The following is a 26131-nucleotide window of genomic DNA, read 5'->3' as shown; positions in this document are numbered from 1 at the left end:
TCCAGACAGACGCAGGTTAAGATCCTCTCTGGTAAGCCAGCTCATGGGCTACACAGAATATTAGAAATGGGTTAGAACAATATGTAAGAGCTAGCCAATAAGAAACTGGACCTAGCCGGGCCAGGCAGTGTTTGAAAGAATACAGTTTCCGTGTAATTATTTCGGGCATAACCTAGCCATGCGGGCGGCGGGGTGCTGGGGACGCAGCCCCGCCGTCCGTATTTCAACACTTGGCTCTTACGGAACTCTCAATAATTGTTTTGGCAAAGTCCAGTTGTGTGCTCCCAGATACGTGAGTGCCTATAATTTGGTTTCCTTGTATAAAACATTAATATTTTATTGGTAACTGCCCATGAGAGCATTAACAGATTACCTGGTACTATGTTCAGCAGCTTCGTGGATCTTGACAAACTGCCTGAGAACACCAATTTGTAGAATATAATATTCTGATTTTCACTAGTGGTTTTTTAAATTTTAGTCCGTAATCCCTGACACTTGGGACCTGGGACGGAGAAGAACATAACAGCAAATACATGTAGTGGGGAGTTGACTCACTACACATGAGACTGCCATGTATATCAAGTTTGAAAGCAAATTGGCAATGTATAGAGATACATTTTTAAAAATTACATGTATATCAGGATTGTGTGCATTGTCATTTTTTCTCAGATAGATGATAAAATAGGCTCACAAAAATACTGAGCATGCTGGTTTGAAAGGGAAATGTCCCCTGGTGGACTTGGGTGTTTGACTGCTTGGTCCCCATTGGTGGTACAGTTTGAGGTAAGGGATGGAACTTCGTAACTTGGTTACTTGATTTTTGAGGATGTCCATTCATATTTCAAGAATGTTATCCCTGGTAGGTTGACTCAGCCTAAGTGGATAGCCACACACACACACACACACACACACATGCACATACACGCCCGAGTGCATGCATACATGGACCTGATGGGTTTAAATTTTTGAAAAAGGAAGGGAAGTTGGGTGGATAAGGAAGAAATATCTATGAAGAGTAAGGAAAAATTAATGATCATTACATTGTATGACTTTCTCAAATAACTAATTGGAATGTAAGAAAAATTGGTTTATTTTAATGCAAATTTTATAAGACTTAAGTTAAATATCTTTCATAGGATATATATATATATATACATATATTTAATGGAAATTATAATTGATTCACTTTTGCTTACTACACTTTGCTTCTTTCCTATAGCCCTAATTTTTATTTCCCTTTAACTTTCCTCATCCTGTCTAGGAAATGAACCCTTACAAACTCCAGTCCTTATTACTGTGAGTGGAGTGCAGTTTCAAGAGGGAACTGATAAGAAGACATTTAATCTAAAGTCATCATGATTAGTGAATGTGGCAGGGTTTCCTGAAGCCTCGGTACCTTGGCTGAATCTAAAGAGACTTGGCTCCTCACTAAGGAAATTCGCTCATGGGTCTCTCCGCTCCCAACACAGACATTCCTTGGCTTAATTGACACCGCGAACGCTCCTGGGGGAACTTGAAATAACCTTTAAGAGAGGCCTAATGGCATCTGTTCAAGCTGTTTTCACCTTCAGGGTGGATGCAGTAGGCACACTTTATTATAATGACAGCAATAATTGCCTTTCTAAAGTCGCTCTACAGCATGGCCAGGGGTCACCTGTCTCATTACATGATTGCTGAAAGGAGCGGAGCGATATCTCCTCCCTACTCACATGTAGAGCATATAGATAAACCCAATTTATAAGGCAGTGCTTCACATGACAAGGAAAATGAAGTAGACATGAAGGTTGTGAAGGAAGGGTGTGTGGCTGCTGCTGTTTTCCCAGCTTTCCTAGAATGTCCCTTCCTTCTTCAGGTCCCTCCTCCATCAATTGTCGATCTGAGTTTATCTTATGACACATCCCGTGAGATTGCCTTCCACCTAATTTTGGTGTGGAAGACCTTGACTTTTGAGGAAAATTCACTTCACGGAGGTTTGGTTTTGTACGTGGTTGGCACACGGCTTGATCTTCTGGTGTCAAGTCCTCTGATACACATGTCCACCCCTATCGAGAATTATGCTCTCAGGCACAGTTCTAGACCTTGTTGTTGTTCCTAGGGATTTACATAATGGAATGATGGAATGTGAGCGTGTGATTTAATGAATTGGGAAACATGGTTCTTTGTTGTGTATTTAAAGTCGTGCTACTAAAAGGTGATTTTCCTTTAATGTTAGCCCTACTTAAAAGATTTATTCTAACTCATCTCTTGCCTGATGTGCCCATTAAGAATGTCCATCATTTACGTTAAGGGAAGGCAGGGGGAGAAGAGACTGTAAATTGTCTTTCTGACAACAGTGTGTTAAGGTGGAAAGAACTTGGCTTTCTCTACATGATTATTACAAAACACTGCCTGCTGTGTGTGCATGTGTGTGTGTGCATGTGTGTGTGCATATGTGTGTGTATGTGCATGTGTGTGTGCATGTGTGCATGCACATGAGTGTGTACAGGCTTGAATATACACAAGCACCCAGTCTAAAAGTAATGTGTCGTGTCAAATTATTTGAAGTATTTGATTAACACCTATTCCCAGAGATGCTATCATGAAAGATATAGTTTCTTTGAATGAAGGTGAAGCCACTGACTGTAGTCACAAACTTCTAGTCTCCCTATTGTTCCCACCCCACAGTTCATCCATGATCTGTTACTCTGAACAGCAAGTCCAGGAACAACAGAAGCTTTCTGGATTGTGCCTGCAAGAGCAAGCAGTTCTGAAATGATGGAATCACAGCCGAGGAAGGGTGCATGCATGGAAACATCCACAGGAACTGAGTTCGTTCTGGATGGTATCAGAACGTATCAAAAATGCATAACACAACTCTATTTCTGTCAGCCGGAATGGATACTGCCAGAAGGCTGACAGTGATTGGAATAAGAATTATAAATATTTCATTCTCCAAAATGAGTTCATAGAACTTTGAGAAAAGCCAATCTTGTGTAAATGTGCTCATGCTAAGACTGATGACTAAATTCTGGCTTCTGAGACGTACTTCTACTTTGCTATGAAAATGGAGTACATATACGAAAATGGATAACTTTGGCTGAGTGGTTCAAAACAACGGGGACTTTTCTAGATGGTGCATGTGTATGCGTTATCTTTTCTATTGTTTACAAAACAAATCCCATTTTTCATGGAAGGAAACAGTGACAAAGATAAAGTAACTCAAGTAAGTCATAGTAAGTTATAGAACCAGTAGGCAAGAAGTCTGGCTTGCAGCCCATTTGTTTTAGCACTATGCATGTGGGCCTTCCACTGCGGTATGTCAAATCATTTTTGCTCAGTACATCTTGAAAAGTTTTGAAAACACAGTAGCAAATTTTAAGCTGTGTATAGTTTTTAATTATCATATAACCCATTACTAAAAAAAAAGAAGCATACATCAGTTCTCACTACTTTGTTATAGCATTTAGTTCGAACAACCCTCTCTCTTTCTTGCTTGAAATATATCCTGTTAAGTTATTATATGAAAATGTATTGTCAATCAACTACTCACCATCTGCATTATTTAAACATAATATGTTTTGTACTCCATTGGTGGGACAGCAATCTGTCAATAAACACACTGCTCTGATGTGCAGACAGGCAAATTAAAGTTAGTGGAAACATCTCAGTACCTAGCATTTTCTTTCATCACTAGATCCGAAGTTAGTGGGGATATGACAAAACCGTGGAGAAGAATTCTGCAGCTTTCATTTGACTGCAGATTTATGGATATAATTCCATGCTGGACTATGAGAACATCTTTTCCTATTCACATGCAGAAAGCAGCACATGTTTCTTTCTTTGAGGGGATATTAAGTAACTAGGCCTTCCCAAGGCATAGCACAGTAGAATGAATATAAATTCTGGAGTCTTGATTAGTTGGTGAGGCCAGCAAGGCTACTGAGTCACCAGCTAGTCCTGGCTGTGAGTTTTAGAGGTGTTACTTTCGTGGAGAACAGGGCTGGAGAAAAGAGGGTGTTGACAATTACAATGTCTTCCTGTATTTCATTATCTTCTTTGATTTAGAGTTGAGGTGGTAGTGCAGATGATGTGGTGTTTAAAGTTGATATACTATTAAGTTTATAACTTTAGTATGACTTAGACTGTTCTAGAAGAATACTCGTCTTTCCTCTTCATTGATAAGCCCGTGAAAGCTCAGTCAGCTAGCTCACACGGCTTAGTGAGCAGAGTCAGACAATTGGCGATTTTCTAGTGTTAGTCACTTCTCTCACTGCGGTTAGGTAATGCCTGAAAAACAATCTATAGAAGAATGTCGTTTGCTTCACCAAATGAGGGCCCAGGCCCTCATGGCTGGGAAGACATGGAGGCAGGAACAGGAGGTAGCTGGTTGCATTGCCTCTGCAATCAGGAAACAGAAAGATAGGAATACAGGTGCTCAGCGCACTTTCTCCTGTGTCCAGTCCTGGCTCAGTACATCTAAGTTGAGCGTCTGTCTCTCTTCAGGTAAACCATTGTGAATATATGCACACACATGCAACCAGCCCTGTTCCTGTGGTGATTCTGAATCCAGTCTCTTTCACAGTGAATTGTCGTCATAACATTAGTAACAATACAGAGCTAGACAGTAGAGCCTTCATTTGCATTCAGAGGTCCACAGAAATTTAGCTGCATTAGACAGTATGCCTTTTCTAAGTGTTAGTAGTTTAATAGGAAGAGCTGTTGAGATAGCTTCCTTTGACTTTAATATTTAGACATCAATTCTGAGCCATCCAAAATCAATGGATGATTTTGGTAATTGTAAACCAGTTATTTGAAATTTTATTCATAAACTCTTAAACATCTTTCAGGGGATAACTGGTAGGGTATCAAAGCCTTTGATGTTGCTGCCACACTCAATCTTCACAACTGTGCTTAGTAGAAAGAATTTTTGCTATCTCTATGTTTCATTTATGGAAACAACAGTATAGAAACTATAGTTTCAAAGTTCTATTAAAGAGTTTTGAACTCAAGATTCAGACTCCGAGATTGTTACAAGATTCAGTTCTGGTACAATATGACAACAACATCATGAGCAAATTTCATCTGAAATATTCTAAGTGCACAAAGAACATGAAAATAATCCATGTTCCCAAGACACAGGGATAAGGCTTTCCAACTTTGAAAATGCAGTCCTAACAGAGTAGGGGTTGTATCAAAAGCAGCACACATAGGAACACAAAAACTCAGTTGTCAGTTTCATGTTTGGTCTTGATAATTTCTAGAATAAGGGTTTATGTTTACCAATAAGACTGATTCCACAGCATGGAGGAAAAAAAAAGTAGAGTTCCCCACTAAGTAAGGTCGCCTAGAATTGAAGTGTGTGGTGGAAAGGAAACAAACTAAATAGAGCCTTAACTTTCATTTTGCAACTACTGCCTAGAATTTCCCCCCAAATAAATCTTCCTACATATAGACTTTGTTATGATGGATATCTGAGAAAATTGAACTGAGGTATGCACTAATACCTGAACCCAATTCTTTCCCATTCCGGCTTACATGAGAGAATTGTAAGCTGTCCCTTCCGGGTTCCATTGGCACTGCCAGTGAACTCTATTTTTGTGCTTCTGAGTGACACTCTCCAAGCCAACCAGTGATCGAACACTCTTGTATTTGTGGGTCCTTCTTGATTTTTCAGGTTCACTAGGAAGTATATAATATACCTTGGCTGTTAAATCCACTCGGAAAACTTGACGTAAAGAAAATTGACTGATAACTAGAAACAGCTGATGGGGACTTATCTCAGTACTTTGTGAGAGAGATTAACAGAGTAAAATCTAATTATAGTGCTTAGAGCTAAGTACAATATTCCTGGATGAATTCGATCAGAGAAGAAACAACAGATGAGGATTGATGGATAAGAAGAAATTTAGTCTCTATTTGTATGTTTCTTATTTGCTCTAGAATGGCAGCCAGAAGAACTTGCCACAAAGACAGGAGAATCTCTCTCTGCTCTCAGTTAAAACTGAAATTAGAATTCGGTTCCCGAAACAAATTTTATTCATTGATGATGTTTTTATCCTAAATATGTAAAAATTATATATCAAAGGATAAGGGAAATGCCTACAATTTTCTCACAAGTAAAAATTTGCATTAATTATTCTTCTTTTCATCAAAACATTCTCTTTAGCAGACTGGCCTTGATTTGAAATTAGAAGGTATGAAAGAAAAGATTTTTGAGCCTCCTTTTGTGCTTGGTTGGTTTTAGATGCTGTTGTGTATGTATGTACATATGTGAGTAATATGTATAAGGGGTTTATGTGCATATGTGTGTATGCATATAGGTGAGGAGGACTAATGTTGACATTTGGCCTCTTCCATAATCACTTTTCACCTTGTATACTGAAGCAGGGCCTGTTGTTGAAAGTTGAACTTCCCTGGCCAGCTGGTTTAGGTAGCCAGCTTGTCCTGGTCTTCCATCTCCACATCCCTCATTTTGCATTACAGGTGGCCATTGCACCCACCTACCTTACACTTAGGATTTGGGAATCTGAAGTCCAGAAGGCTGTATGGCAAGTGCTTTACCCACTGAGCCAACTTCCAGCACCTACTTCTTGTACCCATAATAACGATCAAACCACCATGTCTTATACTTAGTTATTTTACAAATTGCTTGGCAAAAGAAAATTTTAAACTAATGTCCATTCTTTTACCTAGCATTTAAGCATGGTAAAATTATCATTGCACAATAAGCTATCATGTGCAAAGTTGAATATTGGTCCCTTTATACATAACTTATTATGGCTAGTATTTATTAAAGTTTCACATATTTTATTGGAGAAAGTACCATGTATCTTAAACTGAAATACAAAATTTCAAAAAGTTTTAGCCATCATCCTTATTCATGTGTCTTTTTAAAAGAGATTTTTTTATTCTAAATATCTTTTCTATGCTTTAGGCAAACAAAGTGCTCTTCTGGGTGTAAGGCATTTGGGTTGAGGCTCTAAGATGCATTAAATCCACAGTGATGTGATTCTATTAGGGTAGACAGAGTATTCATTAAAGGCAGTAAATCCTGAGCTGTGACTCTTCTGTGCTGTGTATTCTTAGGGCAAAATGCTTTTCTCATTTTTATGATGTGAGAAAGAAGATAGTAAAGTAAAAGTACATGTTCTTAGTAGAAAATTGAGGATAATAAATGATAAGGAAATATAAGTCTTGCCTTTCAATGGCTTATCTAGCTTCATAGTTTTAAATTATCCTTTAAGATGGGAACTTTTGAGGATACCTAAGTACCCAAGGACATTGAATAAGTGCATGCCATAAGTGTTCTATAGTTAAAATCTTCACAGTGTTGCTACTTGTAAACAGTGTCAGAAATTGTGATGTAGTAAGAACATGTTCTATATTAGGCAGCATTTAATTGTTAATTATCATTATGCTTGCAATAGAGTGTTAAAAATAGAAAACTTAAAAAAATACTTATAGATAAGCAAAGGGTAGCTTTGTTCCTAAATCTTCCTGGGATCTACATAAGACGCTGTGTGAGGCTAGTGGCAATAATGAAAGATTAAATTGATTCTCAAGGAATATAACTTTCTTTGACTTAGCATTTACCCTTCAATGATATATTTTCAATTTGCACAATTGATTGTCTTAGCCCCTGGTCTATCACTGTGAAGATGCACCATGACCAAGGCAATTCCTCCAAAAGAAAGGATACAATTAGGAACTCGCTTGCAGTTTTAAAAGTTTAGTCCATTATGGCAAGAAATGCGGCAACACACGTGCTACTGGAGCAGTAATTTTTTTAGAGTTATTTTATTATTGTGATGAGAGATTATTTAAGAGAGATGTGTGTTTTTTTTAGAGAGAGAGAGAGAGAGAGAGAGAGAGAGAGAGAGAGAGTATGGGCCTGAGATGGGTTATTGGGTTATTGACACCTCAAGCTCAACCTCCAGTGCTATGGGACAATGGTCTTGTACCCTGTAAAGATTTGTCACTTTGCTGGTTTAATAAAATGTTGATTTTCCAGTAGCCAGGCAGGAAGTATAGGCAGAATAACCAGAACTGGAGAATTCTGGGAAGAGGAAAGGCTCAGTCTCCAGTAGTCACCCAGACCAAGAGGAAGCAAGAAGAGAATGCCTCACTGATAAAAGGTGCCAAGCCACGTGGATAACACAGACAAGAATTATGGGTTAATGTAAATTATAAGAGTTAATAAGAAGACTTAGTGAAGATCATTTCCCATTCTGTAGGCTGGCATTTTGTTTTGTTGACAGTGTCCTTTACTTTACATAAGCTTTTCAGTTCAGGAGGTCCCATTTATTAATTGTTTTTCTCAGTGTCTGTGCTACTGGGATTATATTTAGAATGAGGACCCTAAGAGAGACATCCATGGATCAAATCTACATGGATAGTAGTAAAAGACAAGATCTCCTGAGGAAATTGGGAGCATGGAGACCTTAGGAGAGGGTTGAAGGGGAGGGGGAGGCAGGGGGACGGGCAGAGAAAAATGTAGAGCTCAATAAAAATCAATAAAAAAGGGGGGAAAGCCTTAGCTAATAGGCCAACCAGTTTATAATTAATGTAAGCCTCTGTGTATTTCTTTAGGACTGAACAGCTGTGGGACTGGGTGGGACAGAGGCCTCAATCAATACCCCAGTAACATATGCCCTTTAACAAGGTCACACCTCTTGATCCTTCAAAAAGTTCCACTCCCTGTGACTAAGCATTAAAATATATGAGCCTATATGGCCATTATCATTGAAACCACTTCACCAGTCCTAACATTAAAAAGTAAAAATGATAAGGACAGAGAGAACAATTTATGCCAAGATCATACTATCACACCAAAGGTTATATATATATATATATATATATATATATATATATATCCTTTTCCATATATATGTGGATATATATATCCTTTTCCATATATATGTATATATATGGGAAAATATACATGAGCATTTTAGCAGCCGCATTATAGTATTCCTTTTTAGTCAATATAAATAACTTTCACTCTTTCAAATTTCTTTGAACTTCCACACCTTTCCAACTAATCCCATGTGTATGATGTATGACTTCATTAGATATATGAAGCATATTCCTCCTGTTTTTAAATCTATGTTTAATCAGTTTTCGGTAATCCTATTTTTTATTCCTTAGTTGCAATATCATAAACTCTGTGCATTTTTCTAACAGACTCCTCAGCTAACTCGTTTGAGAAACTTGTCACTCATGAGGTCATCTAATGGCACTTTCCTTTAGTCGCAAACCCTTCAAATATCTTCTGCATAATTTCCTTAACAAATCATAATTTCAGAAAAATGTCCTCTTTATCTTCATCCTGTGCATTGATTCCCACTGTCTGTGTGTATTTAATGATTGGCAGGCAAAGGGCATATACTCAAGGTTGCCAATCTCAGCTTACTGTTATTTTTAGGCATAACTGATACTCTAGCTTCCTAGATATTCAGATCCCTTTAGTAATCTATTTACTACATTAGGAAAGATTTATTTGATTCTCATTTTATTTTAGTTTTGTGTTCTTTTCATTGTCCTGTGAGCTCTTATTAATGTGGATATTAAGATAGAAAACCAGTCAGTAGAGGTGGAAGAAACAGCTTTAGCTTATATATGTGATAACAGCTTGGTGATCACCTGCCTCATGTTTTACATTAGCTCTTATAATTGCTAAAATTTTTTGCCTCTGCTATATTCTTTATTATCATACAATTTATACCAGATAAATAATTTGTAATATAGAATTTTCCTCAAATAAAGCTATCACTTCTCCAGTATTTCCATACCAATTCTTTCATATGAAGACAGTATTTTTCCTAATAATATACATCTTAATATTCTGATTCCTTGAAGTATAGATAAAAGAAGAAAAGAAAACTGCTACATGAAATTAAATTATCACAGCATAAAGAATTTCACTCATCTATTTAGGCCAGGACCCTTAATATTAATTATTAATATATTCTCTAATAAATCATGTTTACTCCATGGTCCCTCAAAGGTTGGCTTTGAAACCTTCATTCTGTCATAGTTCTATCCATTTTTGAGTCACCTTTGTAACCAAAGGGCAACTGTATCATTTAGTCAGAAAATCTCAGTCCTTGGTGATGGGTAGCTTCAAAGTAGTAGCAAATAGTCACTGTTAAAGATGACCAAGTTGTTAGACCACACCTATATAGAGGAACAATCCATTGGGCAGCTGGCAGGATGGGTTTCATTCAACCGCATTTATTGTCAACAATGAAAAAGAACCATTCAATGAGAAGAAACCATTGTAAAGATACAGAACTTACTATGAAGGTGCTGATGTCTCATGTGAGATCACAATTTCAAGCATACAGGCTCAACTCAGGCTTTTGTGGTCAGAGTGAAAGAATTAGATTACATGTTGTTGGGAAAGCCACTTAGTCATTTGGGCTGCTCAACAGCTCAGACCCAAAATAATCATTCAGAAACTGTATTAATTAAATCACTGCTTGGCCTATTAGCTCTAGCTTTTTATTGGCTAGCTCTTACATATTAATTTAACCTATTTCTATTAATCTGTGCATCACCATGAGGTCGTGGCCTACAAGCAAAGTTTCAGCAAGTCTATCTTTGGCTGCAGCTCCTTGGCTTCCCTCTGGTTCCACCTTCTTCCTCGCAGGATTCAGTTTAGTTTTCTCCACTTAGCTTTGTTCTATCCTATCAGGCCAAGCCAGTTTTCTTTATTTGTTAATGGTAATCACAGCATACAGACAGGAATCACACATTAATTGTATAAGGCATGGAAGGAGTGGTCACTTTCACTGAGGAAGCGAGCATGTGGCCTTTCATCTGACAGCAAGGTCTCTCCCTGCCCTAACTAGCACAGCCTGACTGCATCATTTCTGTTCCCTCTGAGAAGGCAAGGGTCTCTGTGTGCAGGGAATTGGCCTGGCATTCTGATTTCTCTGTCAGACACACAGAGTAAAGGACGACCTTGTGAAATTCTCCTAGGCTCTCAGGTTTCTGCCCTCATCTTTCAATAAAGCAACGAATTTGGAGCAGCTTGCTTTATTTCTAGAAGACAGATGCAAAAATCCATTATTTAACAATAACATTTCCTGTGAGAGCTTTTTCTTACCTGTCAAGGTAACGCTTCTTTAATACTAACATCTTCTTTTACCTATGATTTATTATTATAAAAAAAACTTAGAAATTGTCAGTATTTTGAACAGAGACCACAGAAACAACAACAACAAAACCAATTAGTTGTGATTAGAATAATTGACAAGAGTGGTTGTGTGGGGAAACACATGGTTAGGACACAGAACTATCAAAACACACAAACAAGTTTGGTTTTAAGTTTTGTTTTTATTCAAAGGATTTTTAAGAGGTCAAACTTGAATGTCTCCTTGATGCTAGGGAAGTAAATTATTTTTCACCTTTATGCACACCTTACTGGAATAAGAGTGAACAAGGCAGAGCTTTCCGCTTCCCTCACTTCTCTTTCTATTCACCATACAGTTCAATTTGGTTACCTACTGTAGCTAGGCAACTTTGTTCCTGAAACCTGAAGAAATGCTCTCCCCCTGGAACCCAAGATTGCTTTGCTTCTTCTTACTGGCTTCATTACATTCTTGAATTGATTTTATTTTTTTTGTGTGTGCTGAAGATATTCTGCTATAGTCTTTGATTTCTTGGGAGTACATAAGTAGGCCCACCAGTACAGAGAGGTCAGTTATACCTACTCCCTGTATCTGTGAGTTAACACTGACTTGTCTTCTCCTACTGCCTGTGACGATCAAATTAGTTATGTTGGCTTCTACTTTCCATTTGGTGGAGTTCAACAAATGATAGATTTGGCTGAAAATCTCTTCTCTGACCCGGGCAGCTAATTATAACTTCACTTTCACCTCTGATTTCCTTTTGTTTGTGGCAATATGAGTGTGAATTAATTCTATCTGTTGAGACTGATGTTTACACTCCAATAAAGGCAGTGTCGTGTGAGCCTTAAGATTAGATCAAGCCCATCGCACATTGAGACCAGTCAGGCCACTAATAAACTAAACACATCCATGTTCAATGAGCAAAGTTGATCACATTACGCTCACTGCACTCCGGCATGGTGTCCTTTCTTAGCATTGTTCGAGAAGTCAATGTTACGCGGGCTATTTATAAAATACCACAGGCTGGTTTGGGAGATCTTGAAGAGCACATTGCAAGGCAGAGATTTGCTCAGAATTGCACAGCTTATCACACCAAAGCCTCGATCAGTGGGCACAGGCAGCTAGGACCTTGAAGCAATTCTTAGCAACCAACTTGCCCTTGGTGTTGCCTAGTTTTCTAACACACAGCTGTATCTTTCTTGGGCAGGTATTTCCTTCATCAAATAACTAAATGGATAACGCTTATTCTAAAATCATTTAGGTATTGATAAAGAAGTATTTTCAATGTGGCTGGGAGCAAAACCGGAATGTGTTGGCTTCAGTTTCAAAGTGTATTGTTAGTACAAATTTAGATTTTCTTAGACAAAAAATTTTTCATTAAAATATTCTTAAGACTGGGTGTTTTGCCCAGGGACTGTCCTGCAACTTCAATTTATATTCTTCTAAGATAATTTAACGTTATTATTGCACTAAGGAAATATGTGGAAAATAGAACAGTCTGAGAATGCACAAAGAAAGAACCCATGCACAGTGTGAGTATTTTTGCACAGGTACACATGCGTTGTTTGTTTTTTTTAAAATGAAATAGTAAATTATTATAAACTACCAGAGGCATAGGAGAAGAAAACTTAAGAACCACTGGCCTTACTTGCAGCCTCATGGTTATTCATTTTCAAAGGCCCAGGAATTGGGATTAAATAAAATAAAGAAACACTCCCTTAAAAAGTGGTATTTGTAAGTGTTAGCCTGATGTTCTTTGGTTATGACTGAGCTGGTCATTACTTCCCATGTAGACTCCCAGCAGAACATGCCTGCTTATAGGCAGCTTTTTAATAAAACAGAGAAAATATTTACCTACAACGTGGTAAGCTGTTACTCTTTATGTACAGAACAGTAGTCAGTGGGCTTATTGTACCTACAGGCTGTAACTCCCTTGTCAGTGTTCTGCTCACTGTATGAAAAAGAAGAACAAACTTCTGAGTGCTTTAAAACCTACCTTAAAAGTCTATAGTTAAATTCATAACACTAGAATATAAAACAAATACATTTTGTCTCTCTCTCCTCTTTTTCTGTTCCATATATCTGTTCTATGTCTGTATCTATTTCATACATGTGTGTGTTCCACGTACATGTATGTTTGTGTGTATGTTTGTGTGTGAATTGCATGTATATGTGCATGTGTCTTTCCCTCAAAATTTAAGGACTAAACTGATACATAGATACATAAATCTCGTGACACCCGTATGTAATAAATTGCACTAAGTGGAATGAAGCATTCCAAACATAAAATTTAGATACTGCATTCCTATGACATGTAAAAGGCAAATTGCAGTGATGATTGTTTTCAAATATTCAGAATCTTGTTTTAAACAATGAAAATCAACTCCAGTGCAGACATTGCTTGTTCCCATCCCTGGAAACACCAGAAAGTCATGTTGCTGGATGTCAGAGATGGGTGACAGGAGGTCCAGGTGCTTCCAGGACTCGGAGGCTGCTCTCAGCGCCACAGCATCTTTCTTCTGTTCCTAAGGAATCATGTTGACATTGGCTATGAACTCTCATCAGAACCAGGGTTAGAGTCATATAGTAAATTTATAGTCCCCACTGGGGCGACAAGGACACAGTTGGGTGGAGGCCAGTTTTAGGAGGAACGTCAGGAGGCCTTGTGTCAGGAACATCAGGGACCTTGGTTGCTTTTGTAGAATGTGGAAAATACAGACTTTCATTGCTGTAGAACAGTAGTTAATGTGTCTGGCAGCTTTGTGCCGCTGAAAGAAAGTATTTCATATACAAAGAGAAGAGGGGCTTGCTGTTCAGGCCTTTCCGGTCTGCGATGGATTGATCCTGTGGTCTAGGGTGGCACAGAAAACAATGATGGGAGTTTGAAGCACAGGAAATGTGGCCTAGCCAACCAAATGACCAGGAGACAAGTGTGAGGAGCATGGAGACAGGACTGCCACAGCACCACCACACTTAATGTCCTAAGGATCTCCCCCAAGGTCCAGTGCCTTAGAGGTCCCACCACCCTTAAGTACATAAACACCTCCCCTGGGACTACATACCTTGGTAGACTTACCTTCTCCAGACTAAAAACCACCATGGAGTGAAGCTTTAACATATGAGCCTGGAACTTAACTTGGGGAAAGTAAGCAGCTGTAGCTGCCCCCCTTTCTACTGGCACCAAAAGGTTCTCAATGATATCACAATGGAAAAAAACAAATACATTGCATCCCTCAGCATTCTTATCTGCCCCAGCACTGTGAAACATGCAAGCCCAAATATTCCCTGATAGCCACAGCAAACACAACTCCAAAGTCTTGTGATTTTTTTCAAAAGAACTTTGCATGCTTCCAAGATGAAAATGATTGAACATATACATATTTATAAAGAGAGAGATGGGAAAACACCAAGGAGTGGTTGGCCCAGGGCACACTGTGCTGGCATACTGGTCCAGAAAAGCTTGGACGATCTCACTCCTGTGGGTTTGCTAGCCATTGCTCACGTACCCCTGATAGTATGCATGCTGCGTCACTCAACAGGTGGCACACAGTGCTGGTAGCACTACCAGCCTGATCTGCACTGTAGTCTCATTTTCACACTATAGATTCCTGCAAGTTGCCATCGGGGCTGAGATCTGGGACACTGTCTCCATGTCACAGTCGGTGGCCTCTCAGACATTCCCTTGAAATCTTTGTGGAAGCAACCATGACGCCACTACCCATGTATTCTGCATACTGAGCCAGTCAATCCTATGAGCTGTGACCAGACACACAAGAGTCCCAGCTTCAGTAACCTCAGAGCCACTTGTCAGGACACAATTAATGTACCCATTGGTAGTTTTAAGCACACAAGGTATCTTGCGAGAATATTTCCTTCAAAATGAAACCTTGAGAAAGGATGATGTTTTTATCTCCTTGTTCCTGTGACAGAGAGGACAGTCTGGCAGTCTCCTCAAGGGCCCTCCAGATGTCTCTGTGCTGAGACAGTAAGAAGCACTTAGCTTCTTGTGCTGGCCATTAGCAGCTATATCCACTTTTCTAGCCAAGCAGCAATCTTCATCTCCTCCTCTTTACTACCAACTCGCATTGAATATTTGATGGCAAGTAGCAAAATTTCCCATTTACCGTCTGAGCACTGTGCTGCCCCAGAGCCTCTTGTAGCAGATAAACTTCTTTAAGCTCAGCTCCCCCATCAAGTCTTGGATGATAGACAAAACGTATCCCATTCTTGCCATGTGAAGCACAAGAGTGTATTCTAGTTCTGTCTCCAAGAGAATCCTGAAACTCATGAGGATCTCCACTCTCCACATTCCCGAGGAGAGTCACCCACTAAGCTTAGCCCATCGCATTTGGCAACTTCTCTATCTCACGGCAAAGTGTTCCACACTCTTCTCATTAGTTCTGACAGTCAGTGTTGACTTTTCATTCGACAAGATCTACATCACATCATCTAGGACACAAATTTTTGGGGACATCTTTAAGGAAGTTTCTAGACTGGGTTAACTGAGGCAGGAAGACCCATGCACGTGTGCACAACACTATTCCATGGGGTGAAATCAGGGGCTAAGTAAAAAAAGAAAGCACAAGCTAAGCACCAGCCTTAATCTCTCTGGTTGCAGAAGTTTCAATAATGAAAGCTTGACTCCATGTGGCTGGCTTACTATATGTACAACAATACTAAGAAGACACAACACATTATGCAGTATTTGTGAAGTCCCAGGGCCCATAGGATATGTCCAGTTAGCTAACTAGACTGTTCTATGGACCCTGATTGCTGTATGGAAACCTGGTTTTTACAGTGCTCTCTTGAAACCTAGTTAGAAATATCAGTTTAGATTTTAAGCTGAATTGTTACTCTAGGATAGGCTCCTGAGACAACATCTGCCTCAGTTTTTCCTTTCACCAGGGGGTGTGTGTCACCAAGACTCAGAAGACAGCAGGTGCTCTTGAGGGCCCAGAGTACCAGTACGGTGACAGATGTATCCATTCATGCCGGTATCATTCTTGCCGGTATCATTCATACAGGTATACTCTTTTCTCTCAGGAAGACTCCAGAGAGCAAACACTTTGTCCTCCTTACATTGGCTGCTGCAGGCAACGTAAGGTGTCATTTGCTCATATTCTTAATAAAGAAAAAGATAGTGTTCCTCCAAATATTAGTTAAATTTCCAATTTTAAAAATTTCACTTCATGTCAGATAGGAACTGCCTACGTGTATGTACATATGTACGTGTGTGTGTATTTGTGTGTGTGTGTGTAGGGAACTGCCTATATATATATATATATATATATATATATATATATATATGTATGTATGTGTATGTGTATGTGTGTGTATATGTGTGTGTTTGCCTATGTGTATGAATTTGTCTGCCTCTGTGTGTGTGTGTGTGTATGTAGGGAACTGCCTATATTGTGTGTGTGTCTGTGTGTGTAGGGAACTGTCTACATTTATATGTATGTGTGTGTATGTGTGTTTGCCTATGTGTATGAATGTGTGTCTGCCTGTGCATGTGTGTGTATATAAGGGACTGCCTATATTTGTGTGTATGTGTGTGTGTGTGTGTGTGTATGAGTGCATGTCCCTTTTACCCACTGTAAGTGGTTCTCCAGCATTTCCCCTGAACTTAAATCCACTCAAAGACTGGGAAAGTGAGCTAGGAGAGAGAGATCAATCGATATCTGAACTCTCTGAAATGGGACCCTTGGTGAATCTGAGGAGAAAGAAATCAGCAGAAACAGATGTGTCAGCCATGTGCTTACTGTATTGATTATGTGATGATAAACAGGTGTACATTGTTATTAGCAACAGTTATTCTGAAGGCTAGGGAGTTTATTGATCCATTTCAGAGTGAAAAGTTTAGCTAACAAACTTTTAGTTACTTTGCTGGTGTTTGGTTTCATTTTTTGTTTGTCTTTCTTAGAAGTAATCCGTCAATAAGACCCATTAATATGGGCTGTGGGATTGTGGTGTGGGGTGAAGAAATACATAGAGAAGAAAAACTTGACCAAGTTCTGAAATGATTCTCAACTCTTCTAGCCTTTTATTCTATTAAAGTCTTATTGCTTATTGTCAGCAGCAATGGAAAAGAAATAAGCCATTCTCCCTCAGGCTAATAAACAATTACTGTGTTAGGACAGATCCTTGGAGATTTTATAGAAAATATATTTTTATTCAAAATTGCAGAAATTTTTGACCTTATTTTTGAACAATATTACTTCATGATAAAGATTCTGGATGGAAAGGAGAAAGCACATTCCCTTTGTCTTAGGTCCCCGGGGTAGTATGTGACCTCCCTAGAGTTTTTCACTCATTTAGATTAAGTTCAATATCAAACATATTTATATTTATAAAGACCCTAAGGGGCTTTGGAATGAGCTTAGTGAGGACCTGAGTCAGATCCCCAGCCTCTCTGAACTCATTGTATTTCATAGGTAGCTATATTGGTAAATTAGCACTTATAGTAATGATCCCTATTTTCATGTACATTCTGAGAAAATAAATCTCATGATTTGACCATTGTATACCTAGTTGCTCTTACATTTGTATAAAGAAGAGCATGCCATTCATTGTCATACAGTTATGTTCAATACCTTATTAAGCATTAGCCATCATACCAAAGTCTAATTTTAAAATATAATAGACATGCATTGGTGCATACTTGGTTATAAATACTGTTATATGATACCTGATCAAAGTCAATACTGAAGAATATAATGAATCGATGACGTTTTCCTGGTAGCCTCACTGTTCTCTCCATCCCCGTATGCTGTGTACGCATGGATGTACCCAAGAAAACCTCTTTTAGATTTGGCTCTCTGTTGTGCGAATTACTAAATCATTATATAAGCAGTCAGGACTGCTGGAAAAAGACGAGACTCTGACATGTCAAGCTGCCTAAAAGTTGTTCTTGCTGAGCATCCTTGCTGGGGTAGACTTTGCAATGGTGCAGCAGCTTTTTGCTTGGTTTGTTTTGGTTTTTTGAGGCAGAGTTTCTGAATGTATCCCTGGCTATATTGAAACTCAGTCCATAGACCAGGTTGGCCTCCAACTAAGAGATCTGTTTGCTCTGCCTACCAAATGCTGGGAATAAAGGCATGTGCCGCCACCACCTAATGAAGCTGTCTTTGAGTTATCCATGCTCTTATAAGTAAGCTACATACATATGTATATGTGTGTGTGTGGCCCACATGTGTGTGTATATCATGTATATATAATAAATAAACTCTTACATAATTAATGTCTTCTTAGATGGTATTGAATATATAATACCTATTTGAATTTATGGTAACACCTAAGCATTCATTTTTAAAGAATTTGGATATAGGTCACATAATTGAATGTGTTCTTTTGAATTTTCTCATATTTTCCCAGGCTACTTTATATTGATTTTATATCTTAAAGAAGTTCAAAGCTATAATTTACAGTTACATGGAAATTTATCAAGAGGAACGATTACTCCACTTTTAGAATTACAGATAAAAGGGTGATGTTTTTAAATAGCACTTTGGGGTAAAGCTTACAGTCACCATCCATTTATGTTCATAATTGATGGACTGTAGCTGAAAAGACACAAAACAAGGACAGAGCAGTCTGCCACTTTATAAGAACAAGGAAAAGTCAAGCTTCCTATGGCTACGAGACAGTGTTTCAGGGGGACATTTGATGTCCTTTATTTAAGTAACAGTATTTATGACAGCCACTGACCTTCATGTGAATATGAAAAGCCAATTCTTGAATAGCTTTATAATAGAAAAGTGAAAGTATACTAATTCAAGGTTTAGGTTATGTGAATTAAAGACATATAGAAAAAATGTTGGCTTTAGCTAGTGAAGTCAGATAAGATTACATAGAGTTTCTTAGCTATCTAATGTCAAAATCTGAATAATAGTATCAAGTACTGAAGTGCAGTTACTTTTTTATTTTTCCTCCTCTAAGATAACGATATTTGTGAAGAGACAGCTGACCTGAGCTCATGGGAGCTCATGAACACTGGGCCAACAGTCAGGGAGGGTAAGTAGTACCTACCTAGGCACTCTGTATGTGTGTGACAATCCTGTAGCTTGGTCTCTCAGTAAAGCGTCTAACAGTGAGAACAGAACCTTTCCCTGGTGCTTAGCTGGCTTTTAGTAACCTGTACCCCATGCTGGTTTACCTGACCCTGCCTCGATGCAAGGGGAGGAGCCTGGTCCTGCCTCAACTCGATGTGCCATGCTTTGTGCAAGCCCATGGGAGATCTGTCCCTTTCTGAATGGAGACGCAGGAGGAGTGGATGGGGAGGGGGTAGATAGAAAAGGGGAGGAGATTGGAGGAGAGGAGGGAGGAGAAACTGGCTGGTATGCAAACTGAATGAAAAAATGTTATTTATATAAAAAGATATCTCTGAAAATACTCCTTGCATCATTAAAATATTTCACCTAGACTTACAATATTAACATTATTCAAATTAACTCAATATCTATCTATTGAAAAATCATAAAAAGAATAAACTAAACGTGATGCATCTGTCAAAAACTCACAAATAACATGAGTTCTCGGGCAATTACAGAAAAAGAAAGACTGGACAATTTTGAATATAGTTTACCAATATGTGAAAGTTTAACTTTCCTCTCTGCAGCTGCCATTGTTCTATTATTAATGATTCTTAATACCTACTGGCAATGTAACGGTTGTCTCAGAACCTCCACTGTCCTCTGAGATCCTAGGAAAGGCTGGGGGAACATGTGGATTATCGTCAAGTAGCTAGCTAGATTCAGAGGAAAGAATGGTACCAAAGGCAGACAGAGATAAACTACTGTGTTAGAGCACAGAAAACCTGTTCTAAGAAGGTAAAGTTTATCCTAGGGAAGCCAGCAGCATGTGACAAAGCTAAAGAATGGGGATTAAAGTCCAAGGCAAGCGTGTCAGGACGAAGGCAGACGGCTGAATGTGAATGTAGGCTGGGGGTGAACTAGGTTGGTCTTGATGAATTAACCTTGGCTGCCGCCACTCGGGCTCTCAATGGAACAGCTTAGCGCACAGACTCAAGCCTGAGAAAATATATGGGGGGTAGCCCTGATTCGGACAGTCAGAAGACATTCACAGAGGAGTTGGCCATGGCACGTCTACGGTCCCCAATAAATGGTGGGAGAAACGCGATGTGTATGAAAGGGGGAAAATGACAAAATACAGACACAAATACAAACACTAATTCTTTCCGGTAGGACTTACCAAAACCACAGGGACAACAACAACTGTTCCTAAATTGTTTGGTCTATGGAAGAACAAAACCCATCTTATAATATCACACCTGTAGTGAACAGTTCTTACAATAAAATCTCAAAACAGGTGGACATAATACAACACCTCATTTCTCATGCCCCGCCCAGAAGATGTGATTAAAATGAAAGCCACTTCCAGTTTCCTGTCATTAAGATTTGCAATAGGTATAGATTTTATCCGAGGTTATTGGCCACTCTCAGCTTGTGCTAGCTCAACTTTCGGCTTTCGATTGTGTACCTTAAAGCTTTGCCCCTGTGGGTTTTCTCGTGTGGTCCTTTGTGATACATTCGTCTCTCTGATACTGATGGCGGCAAACACAATGAATAAGACATCCATTGAAGGTGAGCATGGTACAAGAATCGAACCATGGGTCCAGTGTTTTCTAGCCACACAGAAGTCCTTGCTTAAGAAATTCCCAGCAGTCTCTGTGCAGGAAATGTAACAGAATGCTCATTGTCAAGACCCATACAAAGAGTCCTGATGTGTCATAATTTCATGGATGTGTCTCAGACAATCTTTCATAGCAGTAGTTAACCTTTGTGATGACCTCCAAAGCCAGATGGAATGAATTATTTTGCTAATAACATCCAAATTTTAAAATTACCTTGACTTCTTTGACCCCAAACCTCTAATTTCCCCACTATGTCATGGGTAAATATAACGCTGAGTTTGATGAAGGTTAACTTACTACATACGGAAAGTTTTTTTTCTCCTGTTCATTATCGTGCTGGAGCTGATTCAGAAACACAAACGTTGAGTTCTCTCTTTACTGGAGTGTGACCAGAACATGCACAATTATTCTATTAGTAGTGATTCTGTGAAACCATTTGCTTGACTTTGTGTGTTTGCCTTTCTGGGACCAAGCCCATAATATTTGGAAAACTAGCCCTGCTTCGGTGTTGCTGGCTGCGTTCCCAGATCTTGATTGCATGTTCCCAGCCGTCAGGAAGAAGGCATTAGGGTCTGCCATTGTGTGATTAGCTGCCTCGGAAAGACGAGGTGCTGCGATGACAGCCAGAAACTCCTTGCTGACATGTGGACCATGAGCCAAGGGCCCTTTCTACCTGTTCCCAGTGTACTTGTCAAAACTTGGCTGACCCTGCCAAGAAGCACGATGCCATGTGAGTGTCTTTTGCAGGGCCAGCTCCACCGAAAGAGAAGAGGGAAATGACTGTGGTCACCAGGTGGAGCAGCTGCGGCCAAACCAGCATCAAACACTGTGACATTGATCTGAGTCAAGCTTAGAAGAGAGCTAACTGTGAAGTCATAGTCTGGGTGATAGGAAGGGACAAATAACCACTGTACCCTCCATTAATCTCAGCGTCCACAAGAAGTGGTACTGGGACCGTAGGTGCAAGGGTCGGACATCACACAGGTTACTGCAGACACTGACATGCACCTGTATCCCTCTTTGGGACCACGCAATGCATTGACATACGCTCTGGAATCTCATTAATGTACCCTAGTCCTAAGGTCTGATCTTCTCTATTAGAAAGATAAGTGCACACTCTCTCCTGTATACCAACTCAGAGGAGACTCTGGTTTAATCCAGAGTTTCACTTGGTACTACATGTAGTACTGTCCTTATTTTTTTTAAAAATTTATTTATTATGTATACAACATTCTGCCTGCATGTATGCCTGCACACCAGAAGAGGGCACCAGATCTCATCATAGATGGTTGCGAGCCACCATGTGGTTGCTGGGAATTGAACTCAGGACCTCTGGAAGAGCAGCCAGTGCTCTTAACCTCTGAGCCATCTCTCCGGCTCTAGTACTGTCCTTATAACATCATGATGGATCACGGTCAATAGGGCTAAGCATTCCAAAGGCCTGGTAGAGACAAATTCTAACAGTCCCATAACAGAAATCAATGGACTAATAGGGGCAATGGCTTTTGGAGTGGAAAGGGGCTGGTTTGTATCAACTGGAACTTAAAAAATAAATAAATGATTCCACCTACAGATTTATTCCACAACAGGGATTCCGTAGTGATGGGTACAAACACTGTAGAGATCAGCTTTCATGGGCCAAAGCTCATATTTGTAGCCTGTGAAACGCTGAGCTTCCATCCATACCACTCTGGTAAGGCATCTACTGCTTAAGAATTAGGCTAGCCAGCCCCAGACAGTAGGGCTGTCAGCTGGCTTGCCGACTCCATTTATTTTGTGTTTGATGTCTTTCCATTCTGGGTGATACTTAGTGAGCATAAATGCAGGTTTCAAAGGGCTTTGTATCTTTGATCGCTTCAGTAAGTCCATCAACTTAGCTCCTCCACAGCCCTCTTTATCTCCAACATTCTAATCGTTCCTGGTCCATAGACTCACCAGCCAAGCTATACTCCAATTCTGTGATACAGACAATTGTCCCATTTGGGGGTTATTATTTTTATGTAAATTGGAGTGAAACAGTGTCTATTAGGAGGATGCTTTTCCTAAGTGCTCTGGATTTTGGCTCTTGCTTAACAGCCCTTTGTTAGTCAATGCCCCACGCCGAACGTCTCATCTGCGGAGGGAGCCCTGCCTGTCATCTCTTTAACAGCTTAGTCAAAAGGAAACCGAACGGGACATAGGTCTGCTCTGAGGAAGAAGTCACATTGACAGATGGTGTAGAGGCTATCAACACACTAGCTTTATGGAGTCTGGCTGGCACCCCAACTTTAGTGTGTCATTTCTGCCTTAGGGTAGACTCCCAATGGGCCAGTTGGACATTTGACTTGTTGTCTCTGATGACACAAGATGGCCATTCGTAATTACAATCACCCCATGTCCTTGTTTAGACCCTGTGTCTACTTGGTCTGACATGAAGCTGTTTGTACAGGTTCACGTCATTATTAACTGGTGTTATAAAGCTGATTGATTAGTCGAGGATATCCAGGTGATGCTTTGTTTTTCATACTAGGCTTGCCAGGCATGCAAAAGAAAGTTTTTCCTAACAATGTGTATGCCTGTATTGTTGAGACCGCAGGGCTGTTTGCTTTACTGTCTGAAGCTCAGAACCTTTTCCTCATGTTGGTCCTTCTCAAGTGTGATGCCCCTTTACCCCGTTTAGTAGACATAGCATCACTTTGTTCTCAGGCATGAAAGGTGCTGCTGTCCCCAGACCTAGAAGACAACAGACGTTGGGCTAGAGATTTAGTGACGTACCTAAGCTGGAATGATTAGCTCTTTGTTGAGGAGCTGGGTGTCTCTATCCTCCAGACACCTGGACTACTTTTTAAAAATCATTTGCATGATAAAGGCTTTTCTTCTGGTTATTATTCTGAATTTGATCTTTTTTGTTCTGTAGCATAACTAATTTGCGAAAATCTCCAAGGTGCTTGCCAGTTCTGTGTCTCTGCTTAAGGTTACTGCTCACTGATAGAGTGAGTAGCGTGGTAGGAGTGGATTGGTCAGATGTGTTCAAGATGAAGGGAGGCTTGCACAGGACCAATAATTGTTGAGAGGAAGGAGAGCGGAAAACACACAGGAACTGAACTCCTGGTAGTTAGTATGGCCAAGACCTCCTCATTCAACTCGATACATAGTTATGGACTTGAAGTAGAACTCCAAGGTGATCAGCCCCAAGGAGAAAAATAAGATCTTTACACAGCTGTGAGGTGCTGTCATTGGAGTAGAACGGGAGTGAGCTGTGGTAATGCATTGCTAGTGGAAATGAATGTCCCTGCGTGTTACACAGTGCACTATTCTCAGATGCAGGGCAATGCTCTGTAAGAAAGTTTTGGGTGGAGTATGACAGACTCCACTATTACTTTAAGCAATTCTGTAGAATTAAGAGGCTGACAAATCCACGTAACACCAAACTTCTACCATCAAATGTCTGCAGATTAGAGACCAACTAACTGTGCCACTGAATGAGAAAGTCAGAAGATTAGTGAGCAGTGGAGGCTCTCTGCTGCAGCTGTGAGCAGCCAGAGGAACTGTCAAATTAGAGATCTCAGAACATCCTCTTCTTCTAAATGACTTATCTGCTTTTCAAATGACCTCCCTTTCCCTTTGTACTTAAAAGATAAGTTATTGCCCAAGTATTCATATGGCATGTGAATAGTGTTATGAAGATATTCTATAAGTTATATATATGTGAATAGTGTTATAAAGATATTATATATGACTTATATAATACATTTACAAAGATATTTAAATATATTGCATTTGCAAATAAAGATAAAACCTTTAAAAAGTCAATTACCATTTAAGTGAGATAGGAAAGCTTTACCAAAAAAGTAGATTTATTACCCTTAATTGTTCTCCCAAATATATGAACAAATGCTTTGTAAATGTTCTGATTTTCAGGACCAAATTCATCTAAGAAATATACGATAATGCATGAAGCAGATCTTGATCTTTACAAAAGGACCCCTTGTCAAATTAAATTCTCAGCCCAACTTAAACAACCGATCATTTGTCACCTATGAGATTTGTTATAAGAAAGAGGAGTTAATTTAATTAAATGTACTTCAAGTGAAAATGTTTTTCTTTAAATCATTTATTTTTATGTATGCCCAAGTCTGTCTGTATACATCCATAGGCTGGTGTAGAGTTCAGAGGATAATCCTGGGCGTGATGCCGAGAAAGGCAATGAGAAACTCAAACCTTCTTTGCAATTGAAACTCTCAATGGTGCCATGGACCATCAATTAGGCTAAGCTGATTGATCAGTAAGCCCCAGGGACCTTTGTGTCTCTGTCGACCTAGTGAGTGGGTGATAAGTCCCTTCCAACATGCCCAGTGTTATCACACAGATTTGAAACCTAATTGAGGTTCTTGCACTTGTAAGACAATTCCTTTGCTAAGTAAGCTCTCCTGTGAGCCACTTAAACTATTTCTTTAAACACACAGTGAAAAAGTAAGGCCATGAGAGATGGTCCAGAGTTTGTGAGCTTGCTGTTCTTCTAGAGGAAACAAGTGCATGCAGTTCCTGGCATCCACATCAGACAGCTTACTGTCACCTATAAGTCCAGTTGTAGTGGCTGAGACTCCGTCTGTCCTCTGTGCGTTTCTACAGACATGGGGAAATACACTCATACACATAAATGCATAAAAATAAATCTTCAGCTGAGGTTCACTCCTATCCCCACACTCAGGAGGCAGAGACAGGTGGATCCTTGAGTTCAAGGACAGCCTGGTCTACAAAGTGAGTTCCAGGACAGGTTAGGAAAACTCTGTTTGAAAAACTACTATGAGTGATAATTAAAAATAGATTTATAAAATAATAAATATTTAAAAATAAAACACAAACTAAAATGTATGTACTTTATATAAATGAATTTGCACAAGTAGACTCATTATCTGTAAGACTCCCTTATGAGCACCCGTGGATCAAACCCCATTTGAAAACTGTATTTACTACATTTTATACTCAGCAGTTTGGCACTATCACCTGTTGAGCACTGACTGAGCCGCATTTTGTAGAACACACACACACACACCAACTGTAACTGTGCTCTGTGAGAAAATGCACGGTATTATAGGATTATATTCCATTCTCAGAAATGCTTTAATTCCTGTATTTGGCATAATTCTGCAGTTCCAGATTTACAATGAGGACAAACCACCCCCCCCCCATTCAATGGATTTTTACCATCAGTAGAAGGGATTGTGTTTTAAATGTAAAGTCAATTTTAGGATGCTTAGGAGACATGATTTTTTTGGACATGCAGATGATTTAAAGAAATGACTAAATGGACTGCCAAACCACAGAACAATAATCTCTCCTCTCTCTCTCTCTCTCTCCTCTCTCTCTCTCTCTCTCTCTCTCT

The sequence above is a fragment of the Alexandromys fortis genome, unplaced genomic scaffold (assembly GCF_014885135.2).
Source record: "Alexandromys fortis isolate MF-2015 unplaced genomic scaffold, M_Fortis_MF-2015_v1.1 scaffold_9, whole genome shotgun sequence".
NCBI lineage: Eukaryota > Metazoa > Chordata > Mammalia > Rodentia > Cricetidae > Alexandromys > Alexandromys fortis.
The sequence above is the reverse complement of the archived record's forward strand: the minus strand, read 5'-3'. Positions refer to the sequence as shown.